This window comes from Ambystoma mexicanum, chromosome 6q (assembly GCF_040938575.1).
Source record: "Ambystoma mexicanum isolate Mex_15411 chromosome 6q, UKY_AmexF1_1, whole genome shotgun sequence".
NCBI classification, from domain to species: Eukaryota; Metazoa; Chordata; class Amphibia; order Caudata; family Ambystomatidae; genus Ambystoma; species Ambystoma mexicanum.
Genome location: NC_090937.1, coordinates 118976912 through 118989655, shown reverse-complemented (window position 1 = coordinate 118989655; position 12744 = coordinate 118976912).

Sequence of the window (12744 nt, the reverse complement as noted above, 5' to 3'; positions counted from 1 at the left end):
AGTTCCTAGTCTGCCCTCAAACTGCTACAAAGCAAGAGTGATCCCAATCATAAAGGTAAAACGGGCGCAGTTAGGAGATATGCAGTCTTTGCATTTAGTGGTAATGTGGGATGAGGGCAGGCTGTGCTCTGAAGATGGGAGTGATTGTGAGTCAGTAGTAACCCAAATAGCAATAGTACAATAGTTCAACATAAAAGGACTGTATCTGATTCCCACTTTGCAGATTTTTTAGTCGGTGGGCCAGGATTTTGCTCCAACTTTCACCCCATTTCCAGTCACTTTGCCTTAATCTGAAAAGGCTATATTTAGATTTGTGGCCACAGAAAACATGTTTTTGTACCTTGCTTTTATGACCTCTCTTTTTGATATCACTGTCATTGGATTTAACCTTGAGTCTTTTCTCTCTTGTTCTTTGCTCATCCCCATATTTCTTTCTCTTGCTGGCTCACAACAACCTCAACTCTTTTATGTTAGACAGCTTAAAGACAATTCCAACCTGTGCAGTGTTCTTAACAAACTAACATTAACAGGTAGTATATGATTTTACTTCTTGTGACTTCAAAGGATGCTGCGATCCTTAACAACATTGTTCTCAATTTCCATATACTTGCAAAAGGCTCCAAGTCCAGTTAATAAATTACTATTTCCACTACTCTTTGATCATAGAGTGATAGTGTCCGGATTTTAGCATACAGTCATGTACTCTAAGTGCTTGTCTACTGTGAAGGCATAATGAAACAAGACACAGACAACAGATTCAGCAAATTTAACACAGTTCAAACTTGCCTTGCGGTTCCTTTCCCAGAGTTCAACACAGTTTCAGGATATCTTAGCATTCCCTGCCCCAAGTTTAACACAGTCCCACACTGCTCAAGTCTCTTGATTTTCATCCATATTGTCAGCTTCACTTTACACTCCTTTTGACTCATATCAAACAGCTTTCTTTCACATCAGCACGTGTATAACACAGCCTTTGTCTTTGGCTCTTTCCCAAGTCAGGCTACTCGTTGTAGGTGTAGGTGTAGTTGTCAGACCACACGGTTCACCCATTACAGGTCACTCGACCGATAAACTTTGGCACTTTGTGATGCTCTTAGTTCTTCTTGATTAACACCGGTTTTCCACCCAGTGTCAGTACTTAACATGTGCTGTGGTTTCTCTTTGGCAGCTTTGGGGCTGGATCACCCCTTATATACTGGCTTTGCCACAACCTGCATTCACCTTATTCTTTTGTGTATGTCTTCTTCCACCACCTTGCTTTCACTTTGTCCCTCTTAGTTCAACACATTTTCTTTCACACTTTTCATTTAGTTCATAAACTTTCATGACAGCTTTCACTTTGTTTTTCAATGCTTTTTTAGCAAATTTCACCCATTTCAGCATATCTCGTCATTCGCTTTCCAATTGTGCTATTATTTCACATGATTTCCATATCTTCTCTTTAGTTCGGTAGTCAATTATTGCCATTGTATTTCCCAAAATACTTGGCAACTTATTCATGATTCATTATTTCTTCATTTGGGTTCCAAACTGCCATCTTATAAGCTATTTGCTTGTTCGCAAACATTAAATGTCCCAGATTCGTCCCAGAGCACCCGGTATGAGTATTCCCTGTATTGCACTCACCAGAGCTGCTCTGCTTCCTGAGGCGTCTTCTTGCTGTTTTCCGTCCTTCTCTCTACTCCTTGGTATGCGTTGAGAGCTCCAATGACCACCACTCACTGTCAGGAAACCTTTGTGCAGTGTTCCGCGATGGTCAGGAGTTTTCTGTGTCCCACAGCTCCAACTGGGAACATGCGGCTCAGGTAATTGCTGGGACTTTGGTCCTCTTGCGGTCTGCTCCGATCGTGGCACCTCTCTCTTCCCCTGGCAACACATGGCTTCCTCTCTTCAGGTCTTTCTCCAGCCGGCTCCTCGCCACACAGCTGTCACCTTCGCTCCAGGCAAGTTCTCCCTGCTCTGCTGCTTTGGTCTCCTTTTAAGCACCTGTAGCCTTCCAATAGGTTGTAGGTGCATTTAGATTGTCTGACCCTCATTACATCAATTAACTGGACATGCCTGATCCTTCATAGGCATCTTCCTTGTCTTAGTACCACAGTGGTGAAACTGCCTAGAAGTGTGCATGACTCCTAGTCACCTCTTCCTCATCCCAGTCTTAAAAATATACGATTTACAGTCATAGTGTGAGTGCAGAGGTGATAGGGACTGACAAAATCCTATGAAGGAGGGGGGAAGGTAGGATTCATTCTCATAGGGAAAGGGGGATACCATGTCTCACCTGCAGAGATCCTCTCCCCAATCCCCAAGGTCCCTCCACCCAGGTGATCCTCCCTTGTATATCTACCCCCAGGGTCAGGATCCAAAAGCGATGGCCTTTCCCGGCCACCTGAGAGGAAGATCTAAGGGGGGTAGATGGGAGGATGCCCTCAGGTTCCTCACATACCCTTACCCTATGTGGGGTAAGCCTGGGAATTTCACATTGAAAAAGAGAGAGGAAATCGACACTGCCTTAATCTTGACCCTTACTGTGTTCCGTTGTGAAATAATAAGGTTGTAGGTCCAGGAACCACTGCATGACTCCTGGGTTGGATTCCTTCTGCTGACTTATCCATACTAACGGGGAATGGTCTGTAATCTGAATTTATGTCCTAGCAAATAGTACTTCAAATGGAGTATTGCCCACTTGATAGCTAATGCTTGCAGCTCAATGACTGAATAATTCTATGCACAAGGGACGAGCTTTCAGCTGATGTACAAAATGAGATGCTCTAAGCCGTCATGATTTTGTGATAAGGCAGCCCCTAAACCCATTAAGGAAGCTTGAGTTTGGAGAATACTTTCTCTGGAGAAGTTAGCTACTTTCAAGATGGGGCTCTGACAAAGGGTTTGCTTTAAAGTGTGCTAACAGATCTCATCTTCCTAATCCCACCTGATCTTTTGGGGCTGCGCGTTTTTCAGTTTATCAGTAAGGTGTGAGGTCTTACTTGAAAAGTTTGGGATAAACCATCTGTAATATCTGATTAAACCCAAAAAGGCTCTTAGGTCTTTTTTCGTTTTCAGAGTTGCGGTATCCAGGACAGCTGTAACTTTTTCATTCTGGGGTTGAACAGTACCATTGTCTACAAAGAACCTTGGATATTTTAACACAGATAGAGCTAGTTTGCATTTCTTAGGGTTATGCAGTTTAGCTGGCTTTTCTAAGTACCCTCATGACAGTGTTAAGGTGGTACACATGATCTTCCCATGTCTTGCGATGCATTACGATATTGTCTATGTAGGCTCCATAAAAATTCAAATAGCGTGGTAGGATTCTATGCATTAATATTTGAAGAGTTGCAGGAGCCCCATGTAGACAAGCAAAATACTTTAAACTGAAACAGGCCTATAGGGGTAGCAAAAGCAGTTTTTCCTTATCTGGTCCATTTAAGGGATTCTGCCAATAACACTTTGTAAGATCTATAGTGGAAAGATAGACAGCATTACCCAGCGGATCGATAAGATCATCAATACGTGGCATTGGCTAAGTGTCAAAGGCAGAGATAGCGGTTACCTTTCTAAAGTCTATGCAGAATCTCCAACATCCATCGGGTTTTGCTAGAACATGATAAGGGAGGAGGAGGGGCTAGAAGATAATTTGATCATGTTAGCCTTCAACATTTTCTGTACTTCTTGAATGATGGTTTCCTCTGTAGAATCTGGGAGCCTATAGCATTTCAAATTTACCACTTTGCCTTTCAGAGTGCAGATATGATGATAAATATCATTCACCCTCCCTGGCTCTTCTTTAAACATGTTGGGAAATTGTATCATGAGATCGTATAGGTCTTGCTTATGGTTGTTTGAGTTCGGGAGGAATTACGGCAGTATTATCGGAATACTCTTGCAATAAGCAGGGCAGAATGGTGGCATTAGATTCTGAGGGATTCTCTTTCCACTCCTTGAGAGGATGTATGTGGTGGACTTGTGTTTTTAAGCAGACAATCAGGTTGGGAGATCGTATAGTTGCATGGCCCCATTTGTTCTATTACCTCATATGATGATTGCCATTTAGATATTAGTTTGTTCTCTGAGGTGGGCAATAAGAGTCATATCTTTTGGCCTATGGAGAACAATCTTAAAGAAACCTTTTTATCATAAGAAGCTTTCTGTTGTTCTTGGGCCCTATCCATATGAGACTGCACCAAAGATCTAACAGCAGTCATGTGTTATTTAAGCCGAGTGGCAGGCTGGGCGGGTGACATTGGAGCTCCTTCACATGTCTTCCAATGTTTCTCTTAACACATCCAGGATGTCTCAGGGTTCTCGCCCATACAGTCATTTGATAGGGGAGAAACCGTAGAGGCCTGAGGTGCTTTTCTTACTGCAAATAAATCCCATAGAATCATCTGATCCCAATTTCTGCCATCTTCTTCCCTAAGTTCCACAAGGTCTTATTAAATCTTTCTATGAGGCCATATGTCTGTGGGTGGTATACTGAGGTCCTTAAGGTGGTGATAGGCAATAACTGTTTTACTTACCCATGAGCTTGGTCATGATGGTAGAACCTTGATCTGTTAATATTTCACTTGGAAATCCCACTCAGGAGAAGAAAGGGGGTAGGTGTTTTAAAATGTGTTGGGTGGTGTTTGCTCTTAAGGGAAAGGCCTCCGGGTATCATTTTGCATAATCGATGATCACCAACATATACTTATTCCCCAATTTTGATGTTTCTGGGGGTCTCACGATATCCATACCAATTCTTGAGAATAGAATTTAAATGATTGGCAACGGATTCAAGAGAGCAGGCAATGGTATATGCAGCACTCCAGATAAGGTGCGCATCTGGGCTTTTTATGCAGTAAAAGAATGTAAATACGCAACATTTCATTTTTATTTTCGTACCATTTACGTAGGGTGGCCACAGAACTTTTTTGTGAATTCCCCTATTCTTTCTTTCCGGTAGATGGTGCTGGAACACATATTTAGCAAATGGTAGCTTTGTGTGAACTGCTGTGCCATATTACAGTAATAGGAGTAGGATGCACACTTTTGGCCATGGTGGAAAGGGTGTGTGCTTAGCACAGGAATCACTGCAAGCGGTTACTTTTTTAAATAAATTCTTCAAAACGCACAGGTTCTGTCTGGTGAGTTTGATTGGGGATGGGGACCAGCCTGAAACAGAAGTACCAACAATGTCATGCATGGCCCCTGATTTATTTGGCTGAATCTGAACGGGGTTATTCGCTACCACTCATGTTCAATCCATGGAGAAGGGAAATAACCTGTTTATTTTGGATGTGGTACGTTAATTTTGCCTCGACAAAAGCCCAATCTTTCGGGTACTCTTTAACGGGATTATCCCCCTAGCAGATATAACTCTCTAAAAAGTGTTCTTCGTGGACTTCTGCCCGATCTTCCATTTAAGGAGAACACTAAGCAGAATATAGAGAATTAATGACAGGGCTCCACAGTGGCTAATGTATCCTGCTTGATTGTCCATGTCCCTCACATATTAGTGCTGTCTCTAGCAGACTGTGGAAATACGGCTTCTGGGTGGTGGGGCCTGTGTGATGTCTACAGCACAGTGTCTCAAATGACTAAAATCGTGTTCAATTAAACCTCGTGTTCAATGCAACCTTGTGTCAAATGCAGCCATTTGCATGTGACTGGCAAAGGAGTTGATTAGCAATACATATGTTGTAGTGCGCATGTTTATTTATAGTTTGTGTCATTGTTTTTCATTATGACTTTTCTTTTGTTAACAGCAATTGGACCATTCTACCAGTAAAAGCAGTATAAGTATCTCAGTTGAAGGGCCCATTGAACTGGAAAAGCATCCGCCACCCACCGCAATACTGCAATGAGATAATCCTGCTAGTCTATGAGGATTAAACTATCAGAAATAACACACATACAGAGCCCAGAAATATACAGTGCCCAGAAATAAAAAATGTGTATGACATAATTGATATCAAAAACATGAATGCTATGTACCATCCTCTCTTAATGTAAGACAATGTTAATGTGGATTAATTCCAAAGTACTGGGACAAGGATGAGGTGCAGGTGTAAGTTAGGGAGATTACAAGCAACAAAACATTGCATGTATAACTATAATGCCGTTAATAACTTGCCTTCATACATAGAGTTTACTCCCAGAATGTATGCAGTTTCATAGTTGTAAAAAAATACTTACTGTCAACCAAGCATGCATCACATATGGATAGAACTGTGAACATTAGCCTTGCGTCACATCTAGATATAATTGTGGAGATTAGCATGCATCACATCTAGATAGAACTGAGAAGATTAGCCTTGCATCACATCTAGATCGCATTATGAATATTAGCATGCATCACATCTAGATAGTGATGGCGCTAACCAACCGTACTAAACTCACCCCTCTCCATACACCTCTCAAACTCTGACTAAACAAAACCATACCTTGAAGCACAACCAACCGCACACATTTCACTACTCTGTAACAACAAAACAGACCACATATAGTCTTTGCACAACAGCACATGATGGCTACCAAACGAAAAGCACACCTAAGCACAGCTCTCTTGCACTTTTCACACTCAAGCCTACTAACCCATCCTACCCTTTTGCCATTCAGATCAGCCAGAGCACCAGGGGGCCACTCCAGTAGTGCACAGTATAAATAGCATTTAACATTAACATTGAGTTGAATATGATTCATCCATCTTCAGTGATATAAGCAGGGCCTTTAACCAGACCGCTAAGTGTGACCCTAGTAAACCCATTCATAGCTCTGCAACACTGCGCAGTACAATTAGTCACACAATCCTGTGCATTTACAGCTGACTTTAACAGTGCAGTAAATCTGTTCAAAGGTCGGCCAATTACAAAGAGTCAGACCTAGCAGCCTCACAAGTGGAATCTGCAAATCGTCCAGGTGATGCAGACGCTTGAACATCAATAACAGGTGGATAAAGCCACTGTGTGACGCTTTCTCCCTGAGCCCCTCCTTCCTATAGGAAGAGCCAATCTTACAGTAAACATGTGTGAGCAGTTAACTGTTAAACTCAGGCACTTCACAGTGCAGCAATAATGCAATTCTATACCGGCTGTATAGAATTGCATTATTGTTGAAGTGGCCCTCCCCAGTCTTGTAACAGTGGATTTGAAAGGCAGACAATCTCACCAGCTAGTCAATGCACCAGAGACTCTAATATAGCGGACTGAGGTAGAACCAACATTACATTTTCTCCCCTGTTGCTCCCAACCACTGAAGTTGCTTGGGCCGTCCAATGTACTGCCCCACACTCTGCAATGTTCTGTTATGCTATGCTATGATATTGAATCTTTCATTGCACACCATCTGCCATTTTCATACTTTCTAGGACCTTCAGGATCTGCAAGAAGTGGGTGTTTCTGACTTAAAGGAAAGAGTTAACTCATTGTAACATTGAAGCTGCATGAGTAATGAAGTTAGATGCCCCCTACAAAAGTAAGTTTGCCACTCCTCCACCGTCTCTGAAGTTAGTGCCCCTCCGAACATTTGAAGGATTAGCCCCCGCCTACATTTTAGCCTAGGTGCACCCCTGGATGTGTGCACTTGTCTTTTGTTAGGCATAGAGGTGAGGGAAGTCTTTCGCCGAAACTGGCAGTGTTAAAATTTTACTGTGTTTGTTCAGAAAAATGTACTTGGAACAAACACAGTAAAACATTAAAGCTGTTACTTTCAAGAAAGACTTACATCACCTCTCTGCATATTGTGCTTTAATATATCCAATCAATAGTATGTGTTGGATACGTTTTGCTCTCTTGCAGAGGAGAAAACTCATTTTAACTCTGTTGATATTGCATTTACTCTCTATTTTGAAAAAGCATGCGTAAAATACTCCCACCTCAAAATCTTATCTGAAGCACTGGGTATATGTATACTGTTCTTTGGTCATATCTCACTAGCCTGGACAAAGGTTTTAATGTCAGCATATATTCCAGGCCAGTAGAATTTATTAGTGATCCGGGCTTGTGTTTTGCTCGTCCCAAATGATCTCCCGTTAAATGTGAATGAGCTCTTTCTAATACCACTTGCTTATGACATTTAGGGACAACCAATTGGGTTCTTGTTAGCTCCTCTGGTGTGGTGTATCCCCAATACATAAGCCCATGTCTCAAAAAGAAAAAAAGGCCCTCCTTTCTCCTGGCATTCCTGTTTAGATGTAGCCTGTAAAAAAGCTTCTGCCGACAGGGTTGAGTCCTTTAGGCGAAGGCTAAGTTTGGAAGTGTTTCAGTTTATTCCTCTAACACATTTCTAGGCTCAGGTTTCAGAGGGGCATCAGGTGTTTCACCCACCTCTCTGAAGCATTGAGTACCTCTATCGGTTCTCTCCTTTGCTGCTTCCTCCTTAGTTTTAGGGAGCATTGCCCTTTCAAGCACCCCTTGAACAACCTTCACCCCTTGATGGAAATGAAAGGGAGATTTTCTGTGATTCTGTAATAATACCTTAACATCTCCTCTAAAGTCTGGGTCTATAACTCCAGCTAGCACATCAGTTCCAAACCTCCAAGCAAGTCCTGACTTGGAAGCCAACCGAAAATAGGTTTCAGGGGGTGGAATTAGGATCAAATCAAATCTGTGGGTATCATTCTTCTTTCTCCTGGGGGGAATAATCTTGTCCCTACTAATACAAATAGCAAAACCAATACTGGCAACTAAAGGGTCTGATGCTCTGGAGCTTAACTTTTCAAATCTGAGGTTTCCCCAACTTGTATCGGTTGAGCCGCATCCCACTGCTGACACCATTTGTGAAGACATCATGAAGCAAGACACACGCAACACTTTCTAACAGAAAGGACTTTATTTTATATGTCAGGAAGGATTAAGGCCTAACTTGCCCAATTATAAGGTGGCATTTCCCTACCTAAAGAAATTAAGGATAGCCTGTTTCAGTAAGTTCAACTTAAAAGTCTGTCTGTGTCCAAAATCTAAACTTGCCATAACAACTAAAAATACACAATGTGTAGACATGGCAGCACCAAAAGAAACAGTGTTCAAAATAAAGTTCTGAGCTTCTTCCAGCTCGGACTTGTTTCAGCTTCCCCTTCCACAAGTTAAAATAGTTCCACAAAAAAAGGACTCAGGGTTTCCTTCCCTAAGCGTAACACTATTCCAGGATATGTTAGTGTTCCCTTCCCCAAATTCAACACAGTTTCAGGATATCTCAGGGTTCCCTTCCACAAATGTAACACAGTTCAAACTTTCCTTGGGGTTCCTTTCCCAGAGTTTGACACAGTTTCAGGATATCTCAGGGTTCCCTTACCCAAGTTTAACACAGTTCCACATGGTCAAGTCACTTGATTTTTATCAATATTGTCAGCTTCACTTTACATTCCTTTTGGCTCGCAACAAACAGAAGCTTTCTTTCACTTCAGCACTTGTATCACACAGCCTTTGTCTTTAGGCTTTTCTTGGCTCTTTCCCGAGTCTGCTAGTTGGTTTAGGCACAGTTGTTGGACCACATGGTCCACCCATTACAGGTCACGCAACCGATAACCTTTGGCACCCTGTGATGCTTATTTCTTCTCGATTAACACGGGTTTTCCACCTACCACCAGTGTCAGAACTTCACATGCACTGTGGTTTCTCTTTGGCAGTTTTGGGGCTTGATCACCACTTGTGTATTCACATTCTTTTGGCTTTGCCACAACTTGCAGTCACCTTATTCTGTGGTGTATGTCTTCTTCCACCACCTTGCTTTCACCTTGCCTTTCTTAGTTCAACAAATTGTATTTTCACACTTTCATTTAGTTCATAAATATTCATGACAGGTTTCACTTTGTTTCTCAATGCCTTTTTAGCAAATTTCACTCCTTTCAACATAGCACGTCATTCACTTTCCACTTGTGCTATAATTTACCATGATTTCCATATCTTCTCTTTAGTTCGGTATTCAATATATGCTGTTGTATTTCCCAAAATACTTGGCAATTTTTTCATGATTAATTATTCCTTCATTGGGCCTCATTCATTATGGGTTTGGAGGCAGCCATGGCGCTATTAGCACCGTGGCTGCCTCCAAACCAGGCTCCATTACCGGGTTCCTGCAATGAGGACTTACCGGGTCATTCCAACATAGGAGGACCCGGTAATTCCTCCTTGCAGGAACCATTCCCCATTCCCATTTGAGCCCCCAATGGGGCTCAATGGGAATGGGGAGGGAGGTAATAAGGGGCACATATCAACTGGCCCGTTATTACCTCCCTCTTCCCCTTGCGGGACCCGGAAAGGACGCCTAGTTTTACCCGGCGTCCTTACAGGGTCCCGCAAAGGGAACCTCGTAATCGGCGCTCCTGTAATGAAGGGGGCCGGTCCCGTACCGGCACCCTTCATTATGGGAGCACAAGGGTCGTAATGAGGCCCCAATTTCCCCAAATAATGGGCAAATTATTCATGATCCATTATCTCTTCATTGCGATTCCAAACCCCCTTCTTTTAAGCTTTTCACTTGTTTGGTATGGTATAGCATTGTTTATTTGTAAAGCACCTATACACAAAGCAAGTGTTTTGAAGCGCTCAAGGAGGGAGGGAACAAGGGGGAAAAACAACAGTCATTCAGAGCCCTTGAATTTCTGAATGATCCAAGTCTGCACAGGCAGAGTGGGTGCATTGAACAAATGCATATAATACAATGAACGGTGTAGATAACAGCAAATAGGTCTGACGATGATTCTGCAGTAATTCCAAGTGCATTGATGCGCCACCATGCAAGAAGGGGAGACAAGGGAAAAACAGATGGATGATCTTCAAGGCATGGTGTAATCAGATTGTGCAAGTGCGCAGACAGGTGCAGGAGAGGGGAGGGGGCAAGTGCAGGGGTTGGGGTAGTGGGGAAGGGGACAAGGTGCACCCAGTCAATCAGAAGGTGGGGTAAGTGCTGAGAGATGCCCCTCTCAGGGTCATTGACCAAGTGCAGTAACAAAGAGGCAAGTGGCTGGAGGGAGAGAGGGATAACGTGGAGAGAAAGGTTAGCATGGTAGAGGGAGAGAGAAGTAAGAGGAAAAGAGGAATGTGTTAAGGAGTTTCCAGATCTTAAGGAGATCATGCTTAAGACGGAGTGCGGCAGGGAGGCTATTCCAGAGGGATGCCCCTGCAGAGGATAAGGATCTCCCTCCAAATCTGTGCTTGGAGAACCAGCTCACTCGCAGAAGGTTGAAGGTAGATGTGCGGAGGGCTCGGGAAGGACAGTATTTAGGTAGGCAATGTTGCAGATAGGTAGGTCCCAGGCCCCAGAAAGCCTTGTGGACTAGGCATAGGGTCTTGAACTTGATCCTTGCAGCCACGGGGAGCCAGCGGAGGGATATCAGCACTTGAGAGGTGTGGAACTGGGCATGAGGCCAAGGATAGGTCTTGTGATTTTGTTCTGGATGAGTTGCAGAGGGCGCAGAGCAGAGGCGGGGAGATTGAGAAAGAGGCTTTTGTAGTAGTCCAGCCTTGAGAGAACCAGGGCTCTGGAGATAGTGAGCCACTGGGGGAAGGTGAGAAAAGGAAGAGTACCGCTGAGGAGGTGTAGCTGGTAGTTGGACTTTTAAGAGATGTCCGAAATGTGAGTGGAGAAGGAGAGAGTGGAGTTGACTATGACCCCATGGTTTGTTGCCTCACAAAATCCAATGATGGAAGGGAGAGGATAGGATTCATTCTCATAGGGAAAAGGGGGATACCACGTCTCACCTGCAGACATCCTCTCCCCACCCCTCTAGGTCCTTCCATCCAGGTGATCCTACCTTTCATATCCACCCAATGGGTCCGAATCCAAAAGCGATGGTCTTTCTCTGGTCACCTAAGAAGAAGATCCAAGGGGAGTAGATGGGAGGATGCTCTCAGGTTCCTCACACTACCAGGAAGATGCGTAGGTACAAGTAGACATTGTGAGCACGTGAATCAAAGACTTGTCCTTGATGGATCATTTACTCAATTGCCAGGTGTCATTTAGGCCAAGGTTCTCTTTTAAAGATCTTGTGCCTTAGCTGTTGTAGACGTATGTGAAGTCCCTTTTCTCTAGAAGAATTTCAGACACATATAGTGGTCTCCCACAACACATACATTTGGGCTCCGATGGTCTATATTCTCCTGGGAAAGCTCATGAATTGTAGGATATGCATTATGATTCGGTGGGTTTGCATTTGTTAAAACAAAGAGTTGCCAACAAACTCAACATGGGATCTTTTTTAGTTTGGGCTATTAGGTTGTGCTTGTGCTGCCTATAAGACAAACTGATGGCAGTAGAGTACAGATAGGGAGAAATGGCATATGAGGAGGGACACAAAGCTTGTAGGTGTTGTTTGGTTATTCACCCGCCCATTGACTGCCCATGGCCATGTTCATCCATATGGCCATTCCCACCCAGTTCTGGCCCTTCTCAACCCAAAACACTATCTTATGGAAACACTTTGAGCTTGCTATAATCAAGCATTTCCATAAAACATTTATCTCGAAGTGCCAGCCAGTGTTTTTTCAAAATGGTCTTCAGAGATTTATGTACTTAATTGGTGCTGTAAACACACTACTGCTGTAATAAACATGTCTTAACCAGGTCTTCCTTCAGCCACTTGATTTATAAGCACAAAGTGTTTTCTTCAATGAAGTTCTATTAAAATCAAGTATTGGTAAAGCCAACAGTGTTGCTTATGAATTAGTCATTTGCCAGGTTCAGCTATTATATGCCTAGGTACTCACACCATTTTCTTGCCTGCTACCATCATTTAATACAACTATGGAAGAGCCTGGCAAGTGCCTT